General features: G+C 39.3%; 1 pseudogene; it reads left to right on the plus strand.

Annotated features, from left to right (window-relative positions):
- Positions 1-13,490: 13,490 nt before the first annotated feature.
- On the plus strand, positions 13,491-26,581 carry LOC115528019 (annotated as a pseudogene).
- Positions 26,582-26,980: the final 399 nt, after the last annotated feature.

Raw genomic sequence — 26,980 nt, forward strand, 5'->3', positions numbered from 1 at the left:
GAAGAAAGAACAATCTTTTAATGAACAGAGCTTCAGTGAGTTATGGTACAATATCACAGAGTTTAGTATATATGAAATCAGAGTCGCAAAAGGAGATTATACAAAAATCCTATAGAAAATTATACAGAAAAGTATATGCAAAAATAACAGCTGAAAATGTACACAATTTGGAGAAAACATAAAATTTCAAATCTAAGTCCAGTGAACCCTAAGCAAGATAAATACAAGGAAAATCCCAACTAAAAGTGCTGAACACTAGGGGCACCTGGGTGGTTTCGTGGGTTCAAGCCCTGAGTCGGGCTCTGTACTGACAGCGCAGAGCCTGCCTGGGATTCTCTCTCTCCCTCTTTCCCTCTCTCTCTGCTTCTCCCTCACTCATGCTCTCTCTTTTTCTCTCAAAATAAGTGAATAAACTTAAAAAAAAAAAAACACCTTATAATAAAAAAAAAAAAAAGTGCTGAACACTAAAAATACAGAGAAAATCCTGAAAGCAGCCAGAGGAAAAAGACATATTATATACAGAGGAAAAAATAACAGTTGACTTCTCATTACACAAAACAATTTTCAGGTAAAGAGAAGCCAAAACAACTCGTCTCTCGCAGACCTGCACTACATGCAATGATATAAAGGAAGTTCTTCAGGCAGAAGGGAAGTGACACCAGATCTGTAAGTATGAAGATGTAATATATGCAAAAATTAGAGCAAACAATAGAGGTGGGAGTAAGTGGAACTACATAGTTGCAAGGGACTTACATTTTACGTGAAATAGTACAACCTAGTACCCATTCATGGTATTTAAAACAAACAAAAGAAATCCCAGGAGACTGAAATGAAGAATAAACTTTGTTAACCTGATAAAGGATATCTGCCCCAAATCTACAGTAAACAAAACAGTTACTGGTAAAGTCCTGGAAGCATTCTCTTTAAAGTTAGTAAAAGGATAAAAATGTCTTCTATCACTTCTTCCTCTCAACGACATACTAGAAGTCATACCCAGAAGAGTAAAACAAGAATATGAAACAAAAGATTTAAGAATTGGAAAGCAGAAGAAAAAAACAGAGAGAGAGAGAGAGAGAGAGAGAGAGAGAGAAATGATAGAGAAATCCAAGCAAATAAAGACATTTAGAACTAATGAGAACTTTGGCAAGCCTGCTGGATACAAGTTCAACATGCAAAGTTCAATAAACTATTTTTGCTGATAATAACTAGAAAATTGCTTAGAAAGTCTCTTTAAAAAATAAAAATAGCATGCTCAAATATGGATGGTTTATTAAAGAAATAAATCCTCTCAATATTAATCTATACATTTAATACAGTTCCAATCAAAATCTCAATACAATTTTTTTTTATATATAGAACTTTAAAAGCAGGGTAAAATCACATGGGAGAGCAAAGCCATGGAAGCAAATAAAAGTTTGAACAGGATGAGAGAACTCTACCACATATCAAGCTGCAGTAGTTAAGTCAGTGTGATACATGGGCAGAGACAGATTAAAGGACCATAGAAGAGAATGAAGAGTACAGAATCAGACCCAAATGATCATACAAACTTGATACACGACAGGTGTCACTATACACCGGTGTGAAAAAGATAGACTGTTTAATAAATGTTCATCCACGTGTAAAAATAAAACTCCCACCTCACACCATTAAAAAAAACCCTAATTCTAGGTGAATTAAAGATTTGAGGATATACAGTTCTAAAATTTTTAAATAAAATATAAGCAAGTATCTTTGTATCTTTGGGTATGAAGAATTTCTTAAACAATCCCCAAAAGCACAAACCATAAAAGGAAAAAGTAATTTCTACTACATGAAAATTAATTTTTTAAATATAACCAAAGATATCATCATAGACAGTTAAATGATAAGCCAAAGACTAGGGGGGAAATATCCACAAGAGAAATTATAAGAAAAGATTAATATAAGAATGTATTAATAATTTCTCCAGGGCACCTGGGTGGCTCAGTCAGTTAAGAGTCCAACTCTTGGTTTAGGCTCAGATCATGATCTCATTAATTCAGGAGACAGAGCCCCATGTGGGCTCTCTGCTGACAGCATGGAGCCTGCTTGGGATTCATTCATTCATTCATTCATTCTCTATCTCTCTCTCTCTCTCTCTCAAATAAATAAATAAACAGGGGCACCTGGGTGGCTCAATTGCTTAAGCATCCAACTCTTGATCTCAGCTCGGATCATGATCTCACAGTTCATGTGATCAAGCCCCACATTGGGCTCTGTGCTGATAGCGTGGAGCCTGCTTGGGATTCTCCCCCCCCCCCCCGCCTCAAAATAAATACACTTAAAAAAAATTTTTTTAATACATAAAAATAAATAAACTTAAAAAAAAAAAAACCCTTCAACTTAAAACAAACAACAAGGTGGAATGAAAATTACCATGGTAATGGGTAAATCACAGGCAAGGAACCATAAAAAGCCAATGAACATGAAAATATGCTCAACTTCAATAGTATTCAGAGAAATGAATGTGACCTCATCAAACTGGCAAAACACAAATGTTAATAAGGAATAAATGGGACACTCATACAATGTTGTTCCAAGTGTAATTTGGCACAGCCACTTTGGAGAGCAGTCCGGCATTATCCAGAATACCTGAAGAAAACACTACCCCATTATTCAGTAATTCCACTTCAGGTATATACCTGGGAGAAACTCTCTCTCACATACTTACAAGGAGACATGAACAAAGACTATAGCATGGTTTATGGGGGGGGGAGGTAACAACCTAGATGTACAGCAAGAGGAAAATGAATAAACTGTGACAGAATAATATAAAGCAATTAAAATTAAACTAGAACCATGTGCATCAATATTGGTAAACACTATTGAATAAAAAAAAGCAATGTATGTATAGTATGTTCCATTTATACACAGTTTTAAAGCATATTAAAATAAAACATCCCATGGACACAAACATATATTGTAAAAACAGCATAACATGCAGGAATACAATATGCCAAATTCACATTATGGGTATTTCTGAGGAGGGAAGGAAGGGCTTCAATAATACTGGAACTTTTTTTACACAAAAGATCTAAATTGTGGCAGACTGCTAGTTTCTCACCAAATACCAATTTTCTTCCTCTGTCTTATACATCAAACTGCTGTATTGATAACAGTGGCAATTTACCTCTCTTGGCCTGCCAGCAAGCTGAAGGTAGCCAACAAGATAAAATCAGCAATCACCGGGTGGGACTATGGGAAAGATACTGAAAGGATGAGGACTTCACGGGGACAGGGACCCTTTGCCCTTACTCCTTCATTTATTCTCCTGCCTGGAATAGGGACGTGAAGGATGGAGCCGCAACTGTGAGATGATGACCTTGAGAAAAAAAGAAAGCTACGAGGTAAGGACTGGAAAGCAGAAGTGAGATGTCCAGTCCTTGAACCAAACAACTGCCACAGCCAGAGAGGAAAAAAGTCCCTTTTAAAGCACCTTTTCCAGGGGGAAGAAAGGTTGCAGGGATCTTTTAAATGCAACCAAACCTACGGCTAGGCTAACTGACACAGAAGAAAACAGGGGGAAAGTGTGAAGATAAGGCAGATTGTGCTACTGTACTTTTCTGTTTTTAATTTTTTATTAAAAAAATCTTTTATCCCTCAGATTTGAAACAGAGATTCTCAAATGTTAACCACAGACAACTGCTGGCCCACAGACCAAGAAAAACTACAAAGGCAACACGTATACTTTATGAGGTGGCCAACCAGAGTGGATAAAGAATTCGACAGACACGGGCCAACCACACTTGGAGAGCGCAGACCGCTACTATGCTATTGCCACCAGCACTGCTACCGCCAGTTTGGATAACAAAACAATCCCACAGTCTCTTGGCTCGGGCTAGGGATGAGAAACACCAAAAACAATTTGCAGACTAAATGGAAATCTCTGTTGTCATTCCCTTTTCCCTATTTTTCCTTCTCCATGCATTCCCCAGAGCTGGTGCCACAGTTTTCTGCTTCCACAACTGGATCATCTGAGAAGCAAAAATATCACAGGACAACGGTACCTTCAGATAAAATTTAGCTGTCTCTTACAACTGCAAACAGGAAGGTTCTTTTCAGAACTACTTCACCCAAAACACTGTGTGACGTTACTAACTTAAGTGACCTTTTCAGATCTAAAAGTTTTTTAAATTTGCTCAACAGACCAGACGAAAACACAAGTTTGGAATGAAGGTAGATTTTAGATTTTGGTGCAAGATAATGGTCTGAAATATTTAGGTAACCACGTGAAAAAGAACAAAAGAAAACAACAACAAAGTCCTTGTGTACTTATTGGCCTGTTACAGAAAGACGATAATCTAAGTGGTCATGACTTACCACAAGTACCACACAATGCAAAACATACCCTTCATCTTCTTTCCTTACCTAGTCAGCAATTTGGTACATTCGTTTTTGCGTGGGTTTTTTTTTCCTAATTTGATTTCTCACTTATTTGGTTTCTCTCTAATGCCACTTAAATTTGTTCTTAGCTTATAACGTTAGTGGTTGTTCTGCATTCTCTGCTGCTGATTTTATTCAACTTTCTGGCCCCCTGCCTTGTGCTTCTGTGAATAGCTATTCCCCACCTCACTCCCTCAATGTGGTTTTCCCCCAGTCTCAGATGGCTTCTGCACTGACACTAGCTGAGATCCATACTAGGCCCTAGCATCCCAAGTGCCTTTTCTTGGAATTTTTTTCAGTCCTTTGGGGGCAGATAATAGGATTTGCTTCCTGATCTCAGAACCAAGAAACAAAACAAAACAAGACAACAACCTCTGAGATCAGTATGTTTACATTTAAGAATGTAGTAGAAAGTTAACAGGAAAATTACTGGAAAAAAAAATCCCTGAAAGAATCCTGCTATATTCACATCAATAGCTCAAAACACTTCTTCTGCATTATTTTTTTCAGTTCCACTGAATTCTCCCAATTCTGCTAAAACCTCTGAACACTAGGGTTCTCTTTGCTTCCTACTTAACACTCAACAGTTGTACATGTTTTTATCACTAATAAAAATGTAACTAAGGTAGGTTTTTTTTGCAGATGACATTTCTCTACTTTAGCTTTACAGAATTTAAGAATTAAGTTCACACATGACCAGGGTTTTTCAAACATACCTACTATGTTCCAGCCTGGATTTAGCTTCCTTAACTATAAATTCAAAAATAATTAAAATAGTTAAGATACATTTAAACATTATCAAAGAACATATACTTTTTATTTTTTTATTCAAAATTTTTTTTAACTTTTATTCAGTTTAAAAAAAAAATTTTTTTTTTAACGTTTATTTATTTTCGAGACAGAGAGAGACAGAGCATGAACAGGGGAGGAGCAGAGAGAGAGGGAGACACAGAATCTGAAACAGGCTCCAGGCTCTGAGCTGTCAGCACAGAGCCCGACGCGGGGCTCGAACTCACGGACCGTGAGATCATGACCTGAGCCGAAGTCGGACGCTTAACCGACCAAGCCACCCAGGCGCCCAACTTTTATTCAGTTTTAAGAGACAGAGAGAGACAGAGCGTGAATGGGGGAGGGGCAGAGAGAAAGGGAGACAGAATCTGAAGCAGGCTCCAGGCTCCCAGCTGTCAGCTCAGAGCCCAACGCGGGGCTCAAACTCACGAATGGTGAGATCACGACCTGAGCCGAAGTCAGACGCTTAACCAAATGAGCCACCCTGGCACCTCGAGAGCATATACTTTTTAATGAATATAAAATAATTTTACAGCTTTAATGAGAAGTCCTAACACCACTGCAGAGAACAGTTAAATTTAACTATAACTTTCAGTTTTGCATTTTGCTGTGCTGTTAACTGTAGTACTGCCCTATATACATGAAGTGCTTGATTACCAAAAAAAGAACAGCAAAGTAGTCTTAAAGGAGAAGATGAAAGAGTTACCTGATACAGCAAAGTTTATGGTTTTATGATAAAGAACCTTAATCTGGAGGGAGAGTTATTTTAAAAAGAGCAAAGGAGAAGGAGAGAGAAATAATAAAAATTAGGTATCGTTTTATTTCTCCACAGAAGAGTTTTTTCACAAAGACCAATCGTAACGTGTGGATTTGTTTGACTTTCAACTCTACAAACCAACTCAGACATTTTAAAGACCACTGGGGAAATCTGACTGGGTATTAGATGACATTAGGGAATTAATGTTAGTTTTATCAGGAGTAACAACAGCAATAAGGCTAGATTTGAGAACATTCTCATTATTAAAGATCCATACTGAAGAATGTTACGGGTAAAATGACATGATGTCTTGAATTACTTTAAAATACTTGGGCTTGGGGGTCAAGAGTAGCAGGGATTGAGAAGTAAAGCACATGTGGCAAATCTTAACCTTAGTTGAATATGGAAGATGGATACAGGTTTAAGGAGATTCATTTTACTATTTCTTTTATATATTTAGAATTTTTTGAAATACAAAAAAAAATAACTTTTAAGCTTGTTCTAGATAGCTCAAAGCTAAGTTAGAATTATGAATGGATTTAACATTCCACTGTGGCAGGCCAAATACTGCAAACATTAGCATTTTGTGAACAAAATCAAGGCATGAATACACTCATTCACTTAACTTCAATTTAATAATGCACACTTACTATATGCCACACATTTTATTAGACCCTGGGAGAGCAAAGAGTTAGACAATGTCACTGTCCTTAGGGAGGACACAGTCACCATGAATACCTGTGATAAAGGATTCCAGGTGGTCAGAAAGAAGGCACAGAGAATAGCAGCCACAGACAAAAGACTGAGCGGAAAACTGTCAGACTGCCTGCGATGTGCCATGTACATTACATCCATGTATCCCTGCTACTCTCAAATAGAAGAGAGTTCTATACTAATAGAACTCATTAGTTCTGTCTGTCTTCATACAAGACTCCACCTCAGCATAAAAGAATCTATGGGTAGAGGGTTCCTCTATAGATGACTGTGCATGAGAAAATTTCAGACTAACAACAAACCTTTCAAGTGGGTTTATCTTCATGTTTCAGCTGAGGAAGCTCAAGAGTCATGTTTTAGGAGTAAGCAGAACATCCACATTTAGAGAACCGGAAGGTCTATGAGGTCAAAGAAGAATCTGGAGAGTGACACATAAAACCAAAAAAGAACCAAGTTCTCAGAAAGGAGTTCTCCACAAGACGAAATGCTACAGAGGAAGGTTAAGTGACACTGGAAGCTGTTTTTGTCAATATTTAGCAAGCTGCAGGGAGTTTGGTGATTTAAATATGACACTAAAAAACACCAGAGGGTCTCCTAAACTGTGCTAAGTAAAAGAAATGAAACACTACTCAAACCTTACTACTAATCCCATTAGCCATATGTAGTGGAAGGCTACGGATAAAAAAAAAAAAATCTACAGTTCCTAAAGCTAGAAAGACTACTCCTTCCTTTAATGGGGGTAGAGAAGTTAAAGAAGGAGAATGAAAGCACAGCAAAGGCTACTGCACTTACTGAGAGCTAAGCACTCTCAGAGGCACTATGTTACATAAGCCTCCCACTGAGCAGTGAGCTAGGTACTGTTATGCTCTTCACCTTACAGATAAGAAAACAGACACTTTAAAAGGTTGGGTAATTTGGCCAAAGTCACACAGAATTTCTAAAGACCGGAATTCAAAATCAGCCAAGTCCCAGTAATCATGATAAAACCCATAAATCTGTAGCCTTTATCATCTACCTCCAGAGTTTACAGAAATGGAATCATAATAGAATACAGTCTTTTGCTACCTTTTTACTAACACATTTTTACGATTTGTCCACATTGCTGTATTAATAGCTGACTAACTTTTCTTTGGTGCCATAGAGCAGAGGATTGGCAAATTGCTATTTTTATAAACAAAATTTTATGCGAACACAACCACACCCATTCTATTTCTTTATGAATGGTTTATGGATGCTTTTGCACTATAACACCAAAGCTGAGAAACTGCAACAAAGACTGTATGGCCTGCAAAGCCTAAAATATTTACTATCTGGAGCTTTACAGACAGTTTGTTGACTTCTGCCACAGAGCACTGCAGTGGCATACCTGATATTGTCCAAGTTTTATATTCGATATAGTTTTCCTGTGCATTTCCTGGTTGACAAATATTTAATGCCTAACATTTTTCTTCTACGAAATGGCTTTTCTTTTCATTTCTTCTACGAAATGGCTTGTCCATTTACCTTTCTCATTGTCATATATGTGTGTGGATATATATACATACGTGTGTATATCACTGTGATAAAAATTTGTCAATTGTATGTATTAGAAATCTCTTCAAAAAATATCTTCTACTTCTGTACTTGTGACTAGTCTCTACACTCTGTTGTAAAGAAGAAATAAAAGATCGTAATTTTAATACAGCCACATTTATTAACCTTTTCCTGCAACTGTTTTTGCTTTTAGCATCTTCTTAAGAAAGTCTGAGGTCATAAAATTCTCTAATATTTTATTCTGAAAGCTTACGTTTATCATTTCACAATTACATTTTTAATCCATCTGGAATTAGTTTTTTTTAATATGGTGTGAGGTTGAAATCTTTTTTTCCCCCAATGTGGATAAATAATACCAACACCACTTCCAGAGTATTCCATTTCCTTATTTGATTTGTAACACTAGCTCCGTTATGTATCAGATTTCCAAGTATGTACAGTTCTGTATTTCACCTCAATTTTCCTCCATTCCCCAGTGTCTATCCTTGCCCTATTACTACATGATCTCAATTACTATAGTTTCACAGTAGTCTTAATATCTAGCAAGACAAGTGGTCTTCAGAAAATATCTTGGCTATTCCTGGTAGTTTGCTTTTCCAAATAAATTTTAGAATTAATTTGTCAAGTCCCACAAAAACAAATAAAGCCATACCCTGCAGGGTTTTTATTGAAATAGCAATGAATTTATACATTAATGACAGATTAATTGATATGTTTATAACACATAGTTTTTTTCCCTATGAACATAGCTGGCCCCCAAATTTATTTAGGTCTTCTAATGTAACTTTTATAACTTTCTATATAACTTGTCATATTTATATGACAATATGTTATATTTATTCCTAGGTAGCTTTTTTTTTTTTTTTAACTGTGGTCAAGTATCCCTTTTTTTTTTTTATTGTGGCTTGGATTTTTGTTTTTGTTTTTTGCTCCATTCAAGCAGTAGGATCTCCAAGTCCAAACCCAATGAGAGTGGACTTGCAGTTACCATTTCTCAAGGAAGACTCCCCTCTCCGATGAAAGACAGGCTGAGACAAGTAACCCTCCTTCCCCTACTCCTACTTGCCCCACCCCTCACTGTGGGACAAGTGTCTAATTTTTTTTCCAAGTTACCCACCAACACCTTTCATGGAGTTTCAGCTTTATACACAGACTGTGCATCTTCTCATCTTGCTTGATCCCTACACTCTACCTAGTACCCCATTGTCACCCTGCAAAATTCAAAGCTCTAGGCTTCCAGGGATCGACAGATACCAGAAGCCCCAGCATAGCAGCCAGTGTCAACATTAGTCTACTTCTCTGGATTCAAGATTTCTTGTTTTTGACCACTGAGGCGTTTCCTTACCTGTTTGTCAGCTCAACTATGCATTTTAAAAACTATTTTGAATATCTGGTCCAGTATTTTTAATCTTATACAAAGGGAAACTTTTTAAAAAAAAATCTGTAGCCTGATACATTTCCAGAAACTGAAGCCTCTAAATATTTGAATAGTCTGCTACCTGAGTATTTTTCCCTAGAAGAAATGTATCTCTACTTCTAAAAGCCAAAGGAAAAATAATTCATTCAATTAACAAATATCTGCCAAACACTGTTCTACGCACTTGGCTTATGTCAGTAAACTAAACAAAGATTAATGCATTCAAAAACTCTATGTGGAAGGAGAGGTGCACAGACAGCAAACAAAAAAACATAAGTAAAACTGACCTGTATCACAGAAGGCAGTAAGAGCAATGGTAAGAAAGAAGAAATTGGCCAGGTAGAAGGATCAAAGGTAAGGCACCTCGTATTTCCACACAAGATTATACCAATTATTTTTTTAAACAAAATCATAAGAAACCATGAGTTTTCTTCTCTGGATGTGAAGTAGGATGGCTAGCAATCTATAGACCTGTTAATATTATATGACTCCACATACCTCAATGAAATAGGAACACATTTTAATATCAATAATTGGAGATGATGCTCAAAAAGTTATGACACTACCTATTCAAAAAACTAAAACTCAAATAAATGGAATTTAAAAATAAATTTATGATGGTGCCTGGCTAGCTGAGTCAGAAGAACATACGACTTTTTTTTTTTTTTTTTTTTTTTTAAGTAGGCTTCATGCCCAGTGGAGGGCTTGAACTCACAACCCTGAGACCAAGAGTCGCATGCTCTACCAGGTGCCCCAAGTATGCGACTCATGATCTCAGGGTGGTGGGTTCGAGCCCCACAATGGGTGTAGAGATTACTTGAACTTTTAAAAAAATGTTAGAAAAATAAAAATAAACTTATGATTGGGATCAAAGTAGGCACTTAAATATTTACTGAAAAAATGGTTAAATGTGCACTTTTATATTTCTAAAGATATTTAGAATTTAATTATCACTATTAGGCGGTTCTTACGAATGCTGAACCTAATCTAGAAGGCAATTAGTCCCATTATATTTCATTCTATCTTTTATGGAGCTCTACTACCCTATTTATAACTACTTAAAACAGGATTTTCTCTTTTCATAAGAAGAAACATGTATGAAGTTGAGTTATTAAATCATGCCTTAAAATATTTAGCTCCAAATCCAAGACCGTACTTTTAAGTCCTATAATTATTGTCATTGCTTTTCTCTGTATTACTCAATTTTTCCTTCCGTGTCTTATAAGGTAGACAATAAAGCTAGAGCTTATATTACAAACACTGTGTCATAATTATATACAACAATCTTTTTTAATGATGCAGGTAATAAATAATGTAATAATGTAATGAATGAATGTTCCAGCACAGCCACTTTATGTTGTATGTCAAAGAAGACTCCCTAAGGACAAAAAATTAGAAATGGTTCCATGTAACAAACAGACTGTCTTGAGAATGCTGCCTGAGACAGACAATAGTAACATACTAAAATCAGCTAGAGGTAAGAATGCTTCAGCACCGTCCAACCTCCTGTCCTCTGCTAGCTACTTTCTACTCCGTTTTCCAGACAGTAAGAATTCTTCCTCTATTTGGCAACTAGAATTAGACTTCCTCTAGCTCCTTACTTTCATCTTGGTTATGTACTGGGCCTTGACTATATTTTATTTTACATACTCTCAGACATGAAAGACAGAAAATTGTCTAAAAAACCTGAGTTAGATGATGTCTGATGACATAAATACTTCTACAAGGTTGCTGCAAATTTCAGTTAAATTTTCTTACAAAGCTGGAAAAGTAAACCTCTGAAACAAAATTAAGTCTCTGGTTGTAATTAAATCTTTTTATTTATTTGAGAGAGAGAATGAGAGAGAGAGAGAGAGCGAGAGAGTGGGGGAGGAGCAGAGAGAGAGGGAGAAAGAGAATCCCAAGAAGGCTTTTTTTTTTTTTGGCTGCGGAGCCCGAAGCAGGGCTCAATCTCACAAACCTTGAGCTCATGATCTAAGTCAAGTTCGAGAGTCAGAGGCTTACCTGGGAGCCTGGGTGGCTCAATCCGTTAAGTGCCTGACTTCAGCTCAGGTCATGATCTCACAGCTCATGAGTTTGAGCCCTGCGTTGGGCTCTGTGCTGACGGCTCAGAGCCTGAAGCCTGCTTTGGATTCTGTGTCTCCGTCTCTCTCACTGCCCTTCCCTTGCTTGCGCTCTGTCTCTCTTTCCAAAATAAACATTAAAAAATAAAAAAAAAAGTCAAAGGCTTACCCAATTGAGCCACCCAGGCGCCTTGCAATTACATCTTTTCATTTATCTTTTTTAACTGTGTTTGTTCTTGTTTTTGAGACAGCACAAGCGGGGGAGGGGCTGAGAGGGAGGGCAATAGGGAATCTCCAGCAGGCTCAGCGCTGGCTAGCAGCAGGACTAGACCTCATGAACCATGAGATCATGTCCTGAGCTGAAATCAAGAGTTGGATGCTAAACTGACCGAGTCATCCAGGCACCCCAATTAAATCTTTTTATGAAAACAAACCAATGATAACACACGTAAAGGAAAATGGCCTCGATAACATATTAATACAAGTATTCCGATGCCTGCTATGATATAAAGAGCCATGAAAGAAGTCACTGACAGCTACGCTGTGGTAGAGTGCAAAATCTGCACAGCACGCTCACCTGCCTCACTCTCTCTCAGACACAGTATTCTCATGCTGGAGGCATCAAACCCATGGTCAATTCAGCAGCAAGGCCAAGGAAATGAGAAAGGAAAAGCAGGGCCCCAGGGACCTCCTCCTCCCTAACCTCCAATACATATGTACCTTCCTTTATGTGTTTTATACACTGGAGCTTGGTAGAAGATATCTGAAAATGTACTCCTGCCACTAAAAAGATTCAAAACCATCCACCTGTCGCAGCAGGAACCAACGCCAGGGTCCTCAACATCCTTTTAAGGAGGCTGCAAGGTCGAAACTATTTGTAAACCAAGTTATTATTTGTCTGTTTCCTCTTGTTCTGTCATGAGTAGTTGAGTTCCAGAGGATACACGACATGTGATATCACAACAGAAGGAACGCAAAAGAAGATGCAAGAATCTAGCTATGAGAAGCCAGACATCAATGAGATTTACACAAATATAAAACAAGGACACATTCCTCACTAATTTTGTTTTGAAAGCAGTTATTTTCATAAAAATGTATTTATGTTAACAGGTAATGGGCTTATTATTTTAAATGAATTAATGTTTTTTGAAGTGTCTAGGTTTTTATCTTTAATATCATAAATATTAATAGACATAACCCACAAAACAAAATTTTGTTTTGAGGTCTTCAATACAACAAAATTCATAGTAAAAAAAAATCCATACCTACATTTGCTCCACAAACATTTGTTAAATACCAGCTTTATGCTAGGTTCTAGGTGCTGAGGACACAGCAATCAACAGGACAGACCAGGTTCCTGCTCTCATTGAATGTAATGATGTGTCGGAATATAGACAATAAGCAAAAATAAACAAAAAGTGTCAGCTAATGAGGAATGCTCTATAAATAAAGAGGAAGGAGCGTGTTGGTAGGTGACTAGGCAGGTCCTTTACACTGGGTGATCAGGAGAGGCTTCTCTGAGACAGCGTCATGGAGGAGGAGGAGACTGGAAAGAAGGGCCAGCAGCCAGCCAGAACAGCATCTCAAGCAGAGCCTTTGGGATTCTGCCCACCATACCCCAACCACACTTCAGTTCTGCTCTGCACCTTCTTCAGGTGCCCTGCCCTTCAGTCACATCCAACAACTCCTAGTTCCCCAAATAAGCCCTGCTGCCTCTCGCTTCCATGTCTCCACACGTGCTGTTCCCACTGTTTCATATGGCCTCTGCTTGTCCTCACTTGTTAAACTCACACAAGATTCGGGCCAAAGGTCCATGAAGGCAGAGCTCTCATATTCCCTGGACCTACGGCTGTGCCTGCTGACGCACTGCTGGGACTCAAAAGAATGGGTTCTCACCTCCGCAGACTTCCCCCTCTGTACCACCTGTACTGATGTCATCAGTTGTATTTTTGCATGCCAAGTCCACCCATTTGATGGTGAGTCCTTGAAGGCACTTCTGAATGCAGCATCGAGCACAGTGCCTGATTCATAGTGGTAGGTGCTTAATAACTATCAAACCATGACTAAGTCACTGAATCACAGTTGTTATTCTAACTACAGCTATTTTTATGTCTAATCTCTTAAAAGTGGGAATTATGGCTTATCTTTCTATCACCCACTCAGTCCACCACTGTGCCTTTTACATCACACATATTCCATAAATGTTTGTCACATTAACATTACTGAATGTCATCTCTAAAGTACTTAATAAATTCGAAAGCCTTTTTGCAAAGGGCAACATTCTCAAACAGGAATACGTCCTGTTTGGTTTACCCTAATGGTGTAGGAGGTGGCCAGTATCCACATCATAGGTCTCAGCTTGCAGAGAAGCAAATCCTCATTAGACAGATACTGGACTGTTGTAAAAGTCAGTTGAAAACTGAAGGTTAAGTAAAGTGGATTTAGTGTTCTAGGGGGCAACTTCACACAGAAAGCAAAACAGTAAAATTATTTCACTTAGAAGCGTGTCTATTCTTACTGTTTGTTGCTCATCAGCTGAACTGATTTGTTATGTGGAGGCAGAACTACCACATGGTAGCTATTTACATTACCAATCCCTTAACCTTACCATGTTCTTAATTCTCACATGCTATGAACAAGCTTGTTTCCTCATAAACTCTTCTAAAAGTTCTCTTCAGTTGGCTATCTACTGTATTCATCTGAGCCTACAATGCTAGAAGACCAGGTCTTATTTTCATTTTATTGTCTGTGAGTTAAAACATAAAATGAAAATGATTTACTCCGAAAGACCCTGTGAGTTAAAGTTTAAGCTGTATTATTTAGACTTGTATTTAGAACATTAGAATGTGTCACTTTCTCTGAACTGTTTATGGAGTCAAGGACAATACCAGATAACTCTTCCTCGGGAGAATATAAGCCTTAATAAATATCTATTTAAGTATCTAAATAAATGGTATTTAGCAAAAACAAAAACAAAACAAAAACCACACACAAAAACCAAAATACATCACACAAAATCTTGTCAGCTAATAACATACAAAAATACACCCCAAAAGTAGCTATCACAGGGTCAATATTCACATTTTAAAGTGATTTAACCATGAATCATGCGTAAATAGCTGGTTGCTTCCATTTATTTCTATCAGCAGCCACAATTAACGTGATCCTGCAAAAGCAAAACAGAAACTGTGATTAATGGCTAAAACTATAGTGACAAAGGATGTACACAGCAGATTTTCCACAACAAACACATGCTGCCTATTCTTCTGTGTGTCCTATGAGCAACAGGACTTCGGCCACACTGACACGAGCACCACTCTCAGTTATAAAGAGTTTGTTAATCTACATTGTAGATTATAAAGCCCCTTTGCTTCTTTTCACTCCCCTTCCTGTGGGTCCTTTCAAGGCCCATTAGAGCTCTCAAAGAATTTATAAGAAAACAAAGAAATTTAAATCTAAGCCAACAAATTCTGCACCAGGGCAAAACAGATTTTAAAAACAAAAATCCTTGTCGGATGGAGAATTAGCAAACAGTTCCAGATAAAATTCTTTGGGATTTATTTCAATTCTTTGAAATTAAAAAAATTCTTCATTATTTTTATGACCACTGAGAATAACTAATAATAATTTTAAAGTGGTTTTTGTTTTGTTTTGAGAGAGAGAAAGAAAGAGACAGAGTAGGAGAGGCACAGAGAATCCCAAGCAGGCTACACACTGTCAGTGCAGAACCTGATGTGGGGCTCAAACTCACAAACCATGAGATCATGACCTGAGCTGAAACCAAGAGTCAGACGCTTAACCGACTGAGCCATGCAGGCGCCTCAGCACTAAATGAATTCTCAGAGTTCCTTGCAGTGCGTTTCATGGACCCATGACCTATGCCATCACACGGGCACCAAAAGGGCCCTGGCACTGGGTTTAATGCTCTGCCATCACTGTCTTGAGGTACTGAACAGTTTTTTAGTGAGGGCCCCACATTTTCATTTTGCACTGGACATACATTATATAGTTGCTCTATTCCCTGAAATTCTAACACTCTATTATTCTGTAAAAGTACACCTCCAAAAAACAGAACTGAGGTGACCAATGTTCCATTTGTTTCAGAATAATGACTTTTAGAACTATATTCTACGTCTTTGAAAAACAACAATTGTACATGGAAGACAATTCAAATCCTAGGAGCTAATTTCACTTTTAAACATAAAAAATACTAAATATTATTTGGGATATCATTATTATAACATATGTCATTCAAAGCCAAGAATCTAAAGGAATTAATACTAAGCACAGAGCTCATCATAATCAGTATAAAAAAATAATTCTCTTTGTCTCCTAGTCACTGCTTTCTCCAAAATGCTTCTGATAATCTGTCTTTCCTACCCTCCACTTTTGAAAATACAGTTGACTCTTGAACAGCATGGGAATTAGAGGTACCATCCCCCCGCACAGTCAAAAATCAGCATATAACTTGATTCCGCGAACACTTAACTATGGACCAATAACAGAAACAGTCTATTAACACATATTTTGTACATTATATATTGTATTCTTACAACAATGTAAGCTAGAAAAAAGAAAATGTTAAAATCTTAAGGAAAACACATTTACAGTACTGTGTTTTTTGAAGAAAATTCACACATAAGTGGACCCCCACAGTTCAAATCCATTGTTCAAGGGTCAACTATAATTCTCCTACAGGAAAACTTTTAGGGGGGACAGTCCCAATAGTATTATGATATCAAGACAGTAAAGAATTAAAATTAAAATGCAGGTGGCTTTTGGGATGAGCACTGGGTGTTGTATGGAAACCAATTTGACAATAAATTTCACATATTGAAAAAAATAAATAAATAAATAAATAAAATGTAGGTGGCTATAGGGGCGGCAAGGGGGGCTCAGGTGATTGAGCATCTGACTCTTGGTTTCAGCTCAGGTCTTTTTTTTTTTAATTTATTTTTGACAGAGAGAATGAATGGGAGAGGGGTAGAAAGAGAGAGAGGGAGACAAAGAATCTGAAGCAGGCTTCAGGCTCCAAGTTGTGAGCCCAGAGCCCGATGTGGGGCTTCAACTCACAAACTGTGAGATCATGACCTGAGCTGAAGTTGGAGACTTAACCGATTGAGCCACCCAGGTGCCCCAGATTTCGGCTCAGGTCTTGATCCCAGGAACGTGGGACTGAGTCCCTCCCTCACTGGGCTCCACACTGAGCATTGAACCTGCTTAAGATTCTCTCTCCCTCTGCCCCTCCCCAGCAAGCATAAGCACACACGCTCTCTTTAAAAAAAAAAAAAAAAAAAAAAAGCTATAATTAATCCAATAATCTACTATGGAAAATAAAATGGTTTCAACTCATACAATGAACACAAAATCTGACAGAGCAAACAGAGAAGAGGCCCAATGGTAGTAATGGGCTCCAGGTAAAATAAAAACACCATTTCAGAGAAGAGGTCTGAAAAACAAAGCTATTTCCACATACCAGGAGATGGGCTGTAGGAGCAATGCTTTATTAATCTCATTTTATTCCATATATTCTGCATAAACTGACAGCACTTTAACTGACATGAATTTTTTTGTATAAAAATTCATTTCACTCTAAGCTTATTATGTAGATATCCCCTAAAGCACTACTATACCAAAGATCAACTTTTTAGGTTTTTGTTGTTATTTATTTTTGAGAGAGACAGAGTGCTAGGGGGCATTGAAGCAGAGACAGAGAGGGAGACACAGAATACGAAGCAGACTCCAGGCTCTGAGCTGTCAAGCACAGAGCCCAACACGGGGCTCAAACTCACCAACCGTGAGATCATGACCTGAGTGAGCCGAAGTCAGATGCTTAACCAACTGAGCCACCCAGGCGCCCCAAAGATCAATTTGTTAAAGACACACAATAAGAAGAGTAAATGAGGATGAGATTTAAAGTAAAACAGGGATGCCTGGGTGGCTCAGTTGGTTAAGTGTCAGACTTCAGCTCAGGTCATGATCTCACAGCTGGTGGGTTTGAGCCCTGTCCTGTGTAGGGCTCTGTGCTGACAGCTCGAAGCCTGGAGCCTGCTTCAGATTGTCTCCGTCTCCCTCCCTCCCCCCTGTCAAAAATAAACATTAAAAAAGAATTTAAAGTAAAACAAAACACCACTGGTTAAGTCAGTCCATGAAAAGATGGTCACATAAAGAAATTTTCAAAGGAGAACTTGGTATTTTTTTGTTTTTTTTTCTTAACATTTATTTATTATTGAGAGAGAGAGACTGAGTATGAGCATGGTAGGGGCAGAGAGAGAGGGAGACACAGATTCTGAAACAGGCTCCAGGCTCTGAGTGGGGAGCACAGAGCCTGACGCAGGGGCTGAACCCAAAAACCGTGAGATCATGACCTGAGCCAAAGTTGGACGCTTAACCGACAGAACCACCCTGGCACCCCAAAGTTGGTTTTGATCAAACTAGGTAACTGGATTATCTGGAAACTGGGGTTTGTAATGAGAAGAATTTTCTAGGACATAAAGCATTGTACATACAGTTATATGCATATTGCTCTTTACTGTGATTAGTCTGGAGATTTATTTTTAAAAAGCTTTTATTCTGTCCACTGATAGGGTAGAATTGGGAAGTTCTTATAAGAAAGAATCTCTGAATTTGGACTGACACTGCCCCTGCCAGGCGTGGGTCTTCATTTCCTATGACTTGAAGAAAGAAAAGAGGTAGAAGACACGGCCAGCATTCTTCTCTGTCATCCTAGTAGGTACACTGTACATTCATTACTGCAACATTCATTACTGCATTTATCACACTATACTGTTATCACTTACTTACACATCCTCTCTCTGCCAAACCGTGAGCTCCTTGAGGGGAGAAATTATACACTATTTCATTTTTGTATCATTTCAATACCTAGAACCATACTTGAAGTACATGAATAAAATGTTTAATAAATGAACAAACAAGAAAATCTTTGTTTAGTTTGGCTGAAACAATTACTGGAGCAGAAACTCAAATACAAATGGGCATAAAATCAAAGAAGGAAATGCTGAGAGGAAATTTAGGCTCTCTTTATACCAAAGCACAGAGACCGCCTCAAGCAACAGAGTTTGTTTTCAAGATACGTAAAGCAGGCTACGAAGTGTCACTCAATATTCATGCCCCCTTTTTCTGCACTTACAGACTCCCAATTTTTACTAGACGTGTGGTCTGCTGGAATAAAGATATACTTCCCAGCATCCTTTGCAGTGAAGTTCTAGTTGATAAAATAGGAGCAAAGTCTTGTGTGCAACTTTTAGAGTTATCTAAAAGGACTGGAGAATACTCTTTCTTCTGGTCTTCCTCCTTCATATTGGAATACAAATGTGATGGCTCAAGCTCCATTTTAGTCCATAAGGATGAAGATACACCCCAGGATGGCAGATAAGAAAGCTAAAACCAATGGGGCGCCTGGGTGGCTCAGCTGGTTAAGCGTCTCACTTCAGCTCAGGTCACCATCTCTCGGTCCATAGGTTCAAGTCCCACACTGGGCTCTGTGTTGACAACTCAGAGCCTAAAGCCTGATTCAGATTCCGTGTCTCCCTCTCTCTCTGCCCCTCCCCCACTCATGCTCTGTCTCTCTCACTCTCAAAAATGAAAGATGTTAAAAAAAAAAATTAAAAAAAAAAAAGAAAGCTAAAACCAAGAATCCAGAAAATCATGGATACCAGCCACGAGCTGTCTACATCTAGATTTAGACATTGAAAAATAAGTATCTCTCAGCTACTCTTACCTGGGTCTCTGTAACAAGTACGAATCCTATCCTACAGAATGCATGCAAGAAACCCAGAAATCCCAAGTGAAGCAGGGCAGAAATGAACATAGGGCCAGGACTCACAGAGGGAAGCAAAAATGCAAAAGCTCTGAAGAACACAAGGACCCCAGCAGTTGGAATTAGCAGAGTGTTCCTCAAGGACTGTACGATGACACAGGACTCCAGGAGCTGGCTTCCTATTCTTCTCATCCCCAAGCTCTGTCTGCTCTCTTTTATCCCCACCACCATTCTCTCAGACTTCCTCAGATGGTCTATGGATAATCATGGCTTTTACTCTCTCAAGGCATGGTGTTAGACTCAGAGCCTTTGTCTCAATCTTTAAGTTAACTTCTTGGAAAAAGAGAAGAGCTAGGGGGCCTCACTTATCTTTTCAAGCCAGATCATGTCACAGCAGCCACTAGTGAGCTGACTGCCTTGGGTCCGGTACGCATTTCTAAGGGGTATAAAATATGATCAACCAAGAGGACCTATGAACAGTAGTTGTAAGGGTTAGGTAGTTTCCTCCAGAAGATGATATAAATGTGGCTGGTGCTATGACTGATATAACTCATATGGGATGGTCAGAATCTATTTGTTTCAATCCCAGCCTCCAAAAGTAAAGGACACAAACAAAGAGAACTGATCTAGAATCCTGAACCCCACTTGAAACGTTCCAATGGTCTGACCTGGGATTTTACCCATGTCAAAATTCAAATCCAAAATGCTACTTTAAAAAGGAGGAGGGCCAGGGCTGAGCAAGGTCTTCTGTTAACACAAAGTAAAGAAGCTACAATTATTCTGCTCCTTCCCTGGGACACTAGATCACCTGAGAGAACTGAAAAGTCTTATCTTCCAGAATGAACCAGGGATCCAACCTAGAAACTGCCATTTCCTCTTTTGAGGATGTTTTAGAACTGGTTAAAGTAGCTTTAAAATAAGCAACAGTTAAGAATACAATAAGGTTAGTTTTAATATCACTGCCAACACTTGGTCTTAAAGGGTAACTAAGTCTTGAAGCCTGAGCTGTTAACAGATAAAGTTCAAAGGCAGATGAGAGTTTTTATTTATCACAACGCTATGATAGTCATTAGTGCTATCCACCAAATTTCTCTGATTCTCTGAGAAATTCTCTGTCTGCCACAGACAATGGCAGATTTGCACTTTTCTGTCCCCTTGACTTTCTTTGATCCATGACTTGTGAACAGAAATGACATGCCTTAATTCCACAAAGAAGCTTAAAGAGACAGTGCACCATTTGCTCTGTTCTCTATCTTTCTGTGACAATGCTCCCAACATACAAAAACAGTAACTGCTCCCTCAGTATGGGTCCCTGAGGAGGATGAGGCACAACAGAGTCCCCAGACAACCAGTAACAAAACCAACAAGTTGTGTTCAGACACTGAGATTTGGGGGTTTTATGTTAGTACAGTATGACTCATCCTACCTTGACATGCACAAACATGAATGCCTAAATATTCACAATTGTTTGCTCGTAAGTGCTAAAATAAAGTTTTCACAGTGTTTTAACTTCTTTCGATGCCAAAAAGAACAATAGTAAATAAACACAGGCAGGCAACTAAAACCTTAAAAGCAAGGAAGGCCTAATTTAGCGCCAAAGTTTAGATGGAAAAAAGTCTCTGTCTAGAAGAGTCAAATGTGAGCACTTATAAGCTACTGGGTTTAAGACTATCAAAATGTTGATAATTCCTGAGGTGAGAAGATGAAAATATCATAAGTTCATTATACTATTCTACTTCTACATATATCCCACAATAAAAAAAAAAAAAGAGAGAGAGAGAATATGAACAATCTGAAGAATCTTAAACCAAAAGAAAAAAAAGCATTCTGGTTTTAAGCCCTCAGAATGAAAAAGGTTTTAATAACACCGTTAAAAGACTTCACCAGTGCTACTTATAGACAAGTTGTAGAAATTGAGTGTCTTGGCACTACTAGATCATAGTAAAAATCTAAGACGGCTCACTGCCTTTCAAAAAACATCTTCTTAATTCATAATTAAGTTTAACCAGATATTTTTCATGGGTTCCAAAATTAGAGAATATTTGAGATGGAAAGTGCATTACAATGTATCCAGGGCAACCTCCTTGTCATTACTGATAATGCAATTTAAATCTGGTGACACAGTTAATGGCAAAATAGAAACTAAAGTCCAGGTCCTTTCAACTCTGATTCACATTAGTCTCTACCTTGCCAGGTTAGGGTACTAGCCTATTTAATAGTATCTTAATAATTTTACTTTGAACATCCAGCAGAAAGATCTTGTTATCTCTTTTCATTGTAATTCTGAATCATGACATCAGTTGGGATAACTTTAGCTGTTAAATGAACAGAAATTACACCTCAAACTGCTTAAAAGTAAGGAAACTTACTGGCTCACATAACTGGTAGTCCAGGGGTAGGATGAAATCCAGGGACAGCTTAACCTAGCAGTTTTAGCTCCACCCCTCTTCAACTCCCTCAGTTCCGCCACCTTCTTGAGCTAGTTTCCTCCTTGGGTTTGATTAACAAGACTGCTGTAGCAGCTCAGAGCCTCACATTCACATATGGAGAGGTAGTGTCTTCCCATGCACAGGACAAGGAAAAAGTCTTTTTTAGAAGCTTCTGCAAACTTCCTTCAGCCTAAAATGGTAATATGCCATTTCTGAATCAATCCCTAGCAAAGGGAATAAGACTTCCATGATTGCCTTAGATTATTCAAGGTCCATCACCAACCGCCACACAGTAGGGAAGACTAGAAGCCATGGTGGGGAAAGAGCCATATTTAACTACAAGGACAGCCAGTGACTCCTAATGTACAGCCCAAGAAGCCTTGGGAAGTTGAAAAACTGCCTGACTCTGAGTAAATTATATAACATGCATGTGTACTGAGAGAGAGAGAGAAATACTGATTAAAAATATATACAGATACTCTAAAATAAAATCCATATTCACCTAAAAGTATTAACTCATGGTAATTTTTTTTTTAATTTTTTTTTCAACATTTATTTATTTTTGGGACAGAGAGAGACAGAGCATGAACGGGGGAGGGGCAGAGAGAGAGGGAGACACAGAATCGGAAACAGGCTCCAGGCTCTGAGCCATCAGCCCAGAGCCCGACGCGGGGCTCGAACTCACGGACCGCGAGATCGTGACCTGGCTGAAGTCGGACGCTTAACCGACTGCGCCACCCAGGCGCCCCTCATGGTAATTTTTAAAATGGCATAGAGGCAGTGCCGCACCAGACTACTTGGGTTTGCACCTGGCTCTCACACCTGCTATCAGGTAAGTCCACACAAGTGATTACCCACATCACAATATTGTTGTGAACATTAAAGGGGCAGCAAGTAAAGGGCTGGGATCAGAGTGTAAATTGTATTTAGCAAAGTACTAAATACATTCCTGCTATTATTTGTCTCATACAAGTGAACTACTATGATGTGGAAAATTATGACTTTTTTTAATGTTGAAAATGGGTGTGTAGAAGATACTTCTTTTCAGCTGCCCAGTACCCATCTGTTTCCCCTTCCTAATTTCCTTTTGGAGAATTCCTTTCCTCTGCCTTATAGTCTTGCCGAGATTGTAAATCCACGTGCCTATCTTCCCACTATGGAGGCCACAGGGATTCTGGAGGGTTCCTGCAACTAAATTCCTCCTCTTGCCACTGGTATACCTAGCATGGCATAGGCTCAACCAATCAGATGTGTTCTCCAGGGGCCTGAAATCTTGAGCAAGTTACCTGCGAAGTTCAAATAAGGAGGTGGAGTTCATCATCCCAGTGGAAACATCCGGACCAGATCATTCCTGTAATGCAGTTTGCAGCCCTCCCCGCAGCCTCCTACCACTCCCCCCAGCTTCTGCCTGTTTCTAACCTTGGTTCTCTAGCAGTCCTATCAGTTCTTTAAGTTTCCAATTCCTTTCTGATTAACTACTACTTGCTTACATTAGTAGAGCTAAATTCTACACCTGTAGCTAAAGATCTCAACTGAGAAATGGACTAAGATTGGTCACTGGAGTACAGCATGAAAGTACTGTGCTAAGATTCAAGAGTGGAATGGGGACTCTGTGAGAATGAAAAAGGCAAGTCTTAGAAAGATGCTTCTCTGGAAATACAGGGAGAAGCCAGAAGGCTAAGTTGTTAAGCAACAGGATAAAGTTTATTCCAGTGTAGGGGTGTGAAGGACTGCCCCCAGAGATCTGGTCCACCCACCAAGTGAGAGGTAAGTTACATAGGAAGAAGAGAGACCAACTACTTCCCAATGAGAATTTCTGCCTGGTGAAATTCTAGGCCAAGTATTTTTATGAGGCCTCTTCTAAAGAGTTACATGATAAAAAAGCATAACCTCAGGTTCACTGGTGCCATCTGTACCAGAACAGAAAGTGGGAAGACCTTCCCTCTCTTACTCTCTCTCTCTGGTGGAAATCCTTTTTCCCTAGGTCAGCATACTCTGGCATACAGAAGGGTCAAGTCCATAAATGGAACTCTATTACAGCTCAAGAGCATTTAAGGGCAGAGAATATTCAAAGGTAGGAGAACAGTGTAAAAGTTATCCAGTGGGCTAGGTTTAGGTTTAAAGTCCTCAACAATATTTTCCAGGAATTCTATTTTTACTACCCTAGTCTAAGTCACTAAATCCAAGTCTGCTTTGACTTTACTACCTATTTCCATCTTTCTGCCCAATCTGAATCAAGCTACTGTTTTTAGCTTTCATGTTGCATCTCTGGAGAAAACAAGTTTGGCCCAGTTCAGGACTCAAATAAACTCCTGCTTAGTGACTGTGCACTTCTCTCTGCTCTGACATAAGCTACCCTACCCTAACCTCTATATCCAATGCTCAGTGTCCCAAGTTCTCCCTAAAGTCCGTCCTGTTTCCCTGGTCTCCACAGAATCTTCCCTTTCCAAAATACATATTCCCTACTTTCTTCCAATTCTCAAAATGTACCCCAAACTGAACTTTTAAAAACTGCCTACTAGCAAATCACATCCAATTGGTGGGTTTCTTTCCTAGCTTAATTATCATATTCCCTCATAATATTCTAATTCACACAAAAGTTTTTGAACCAACTCTCATCTGGCCCAGAAATATCTCTGAGTTCCATTTATAAGTTTACAAAAAGAAAAAAACAAGATGGAAAAATTCCTTTTCATTGTATATCTTTTGGTACCGTAACGATATTTCACCACACAAACATGTTATTGTTTCTCTAGTAAGAAAAATTCCAATTACTTAATAACGCAAAATTTTTTTTTACCTTACTGTTACTTTCCCAGTAGTATCTGTATGCAGAAATACGTGGACATTAAGGCACCTACCTGGGTGGCTCATAAGTTAAGCATCTGACTCTTGACTTCAGCTCAGGTCACGATCTCGCAGTTTGTGAGTTGGGGCTTGCATGTCAGCTTGGGATTCTCTCTCTCCCTGTCCCTCTGCCCCTCCCCTATTTGCACACGCCTTCTCTCTCTCTCAAAATAAATAAAAACATTTAAAATTTTTAAAAAGAAGTATGTGGACATTAGATGAGGAGAAGAAAGCATCTCTAAATTCATTTTTTGTTTTTGTTTGTGGAGGTTGGCAAGTGGACAAGGAGGAGTTGGTTATCACTGATTTAAGGTCAGACTGTTAAACAAACTGATGGTCTGACACTGATGAAAGTTTAGGAGAAATCTGAAGACCTTTTATAAGTGTCTGACCCCTGAGGAAGTGATGCTGCAAGTAAGTACTTTCAGGTTCCCGGTGATGGAATGACCGGGTTAGTCACTGCCACTTCTCACAAGTCTGGGAGTGGCTGGCAAATCAGAACAGAACGGGTCAGGGCCGGCAATCGAGCATCTCTGTAGGTGTGGGTCAAGTTAACCCCTGGTACACTCCACCCTGCCAGCCTAAGCAAAACAGTTCAGTCCAAATCTTTTCATATGTTATTTTAGAGTTTGAGCGGTAGCGGGAGCAGAGAGCAGACACCAGAGAGCCCTGAGCAGCCCGCCGCAGCTGGCCTAGTTACCCTCACACCCTGGGCGGAGCCACAGCTGCCGGCCAGGTCACCATCAGGACCCAGTCACCATCACCACAGCCCGCAGCGCTGCACGCACCAATCCTGGCACCACAGGCAGCGGCACAGGGAACGAGGCCTCCTATCGGCTGCACCTTGCCCGCTGGGGACAAGAAGCCCATGGCAACAGAGTCAAATGGTTCAATGGAAGAAACGGATGTGGTTTCATCAACAGGAATGACACAGAGGAAGATGTATTTGTACACCAGACTGCCATAAAGAAGAATCCCAGGAAATACCTTCGCAGTGTAGGCAGTAGGGGAGACTGGGGTCTGATGTCGTGGGAGGAGAAAGGGAGCCAAGGCAGCAAACGTGACAGGCCCCGGTGGAGTTCCAGCACAGGGCAGTCAATATGCAGCGGGCCGTAACCATTACAGACACTCTCCATGTGGCAGGGGCGCAATTCCCAGCAGAATTACAACAGTGGAAGTGGGAGAAAAAAAGAGGGATGGGAGAGTGCTCCTGAAGGCCGGGCCCCATAGCACTGGCCCTGGCACAGGCGGAGGTTCCCACTTCAGTACCAGCAGAGACCTCGTGGATGCAGACCACAGTCCTCGGCGCCTCCTGTGCAGGGGGAAGTGATGGAAGGTGCTGACAGGCAGGATGCAGGAGAACAAGGTAGACCAGTGAGACATACTAAGTACCGAGGTTACAGACAAAGATTCTGCAGGGGTCCTCCCTGCTAAAGGCAGCCTAGAGAGGATGGCAATGAAGAAGAGAAGGAAGAGCGAGGAGATGAGACCCAAGGTCAGCAGCCAGCTCAGCTTTGGTACCGCCGCAACTTCCAATTACGGAGAAGCAGACACCCAGAAAACCCTCAACCACAAGATGGCAAAGAGACACAGGCAGCCGATCCACCAGTGGAGAATTCGTCCGCTAGCAAGGCTGAGCAGGACGGGGCTGAGTAAATGCCAGCTTACCATCGCTACAAGCATCTGGTTTAGTCATCCAACAAAGAAATGAGCAAAAGATTGGAGCTGAAGACCGTAAGTGCTTGCTTTTTCCCCACTGACCAGATAAACAGATCTGCATTGTCTATGCAGCATGGGGTTTTTATTTTCACCTAAAGACATCACTTTTTGGTGATGACAAATGTGTTTAAAAAAAAAAAAAAGCCCGGTTTTTCTTAAAACCAAAAAAAAAAAAAAACTTTTTTCCCCCTCCAATACACCTTTAAAGATTTTTAAATTGTTTCGTATCTGGTCAAGTTGAGACTTTTAAGAGCCTCATTTTAATTTGTAATAAAAGTTTACACCTTGATTTTTTTTCCCAAATAAAGTCAACAAACAGCAAGCACCTGTTAATAAAGGCCTTAAATAAATATATATTATTTTTTATGTGAGTATTTTACATAATATTATAATAGCATATCATAATAGTTAAATCTGAATTGTAGACTAGTCAAAATCTGCTACTTCATTTAGCACCCCTGCCCCCCAAAAAAGATTTATCCTTCTGTTAGGAGACTGATCTTCAAGGCACCATCCAACTTCCCCAGT

This window comes from Lynx canadensis, chromosome D3, assembly GCF_007474595.2.
Source record: "Lynx canadensis isolate LIC74 chromosome D3, mLynCan4.pri.v2, whole genome shotgun sequence".
NCBI classification, from domain to species: domain Eukaryota; kingdom Metazoa; phylum Chordata; class Mammalia; order Carnivora; family Felidae; genus Lynx; species Lynx canadensis.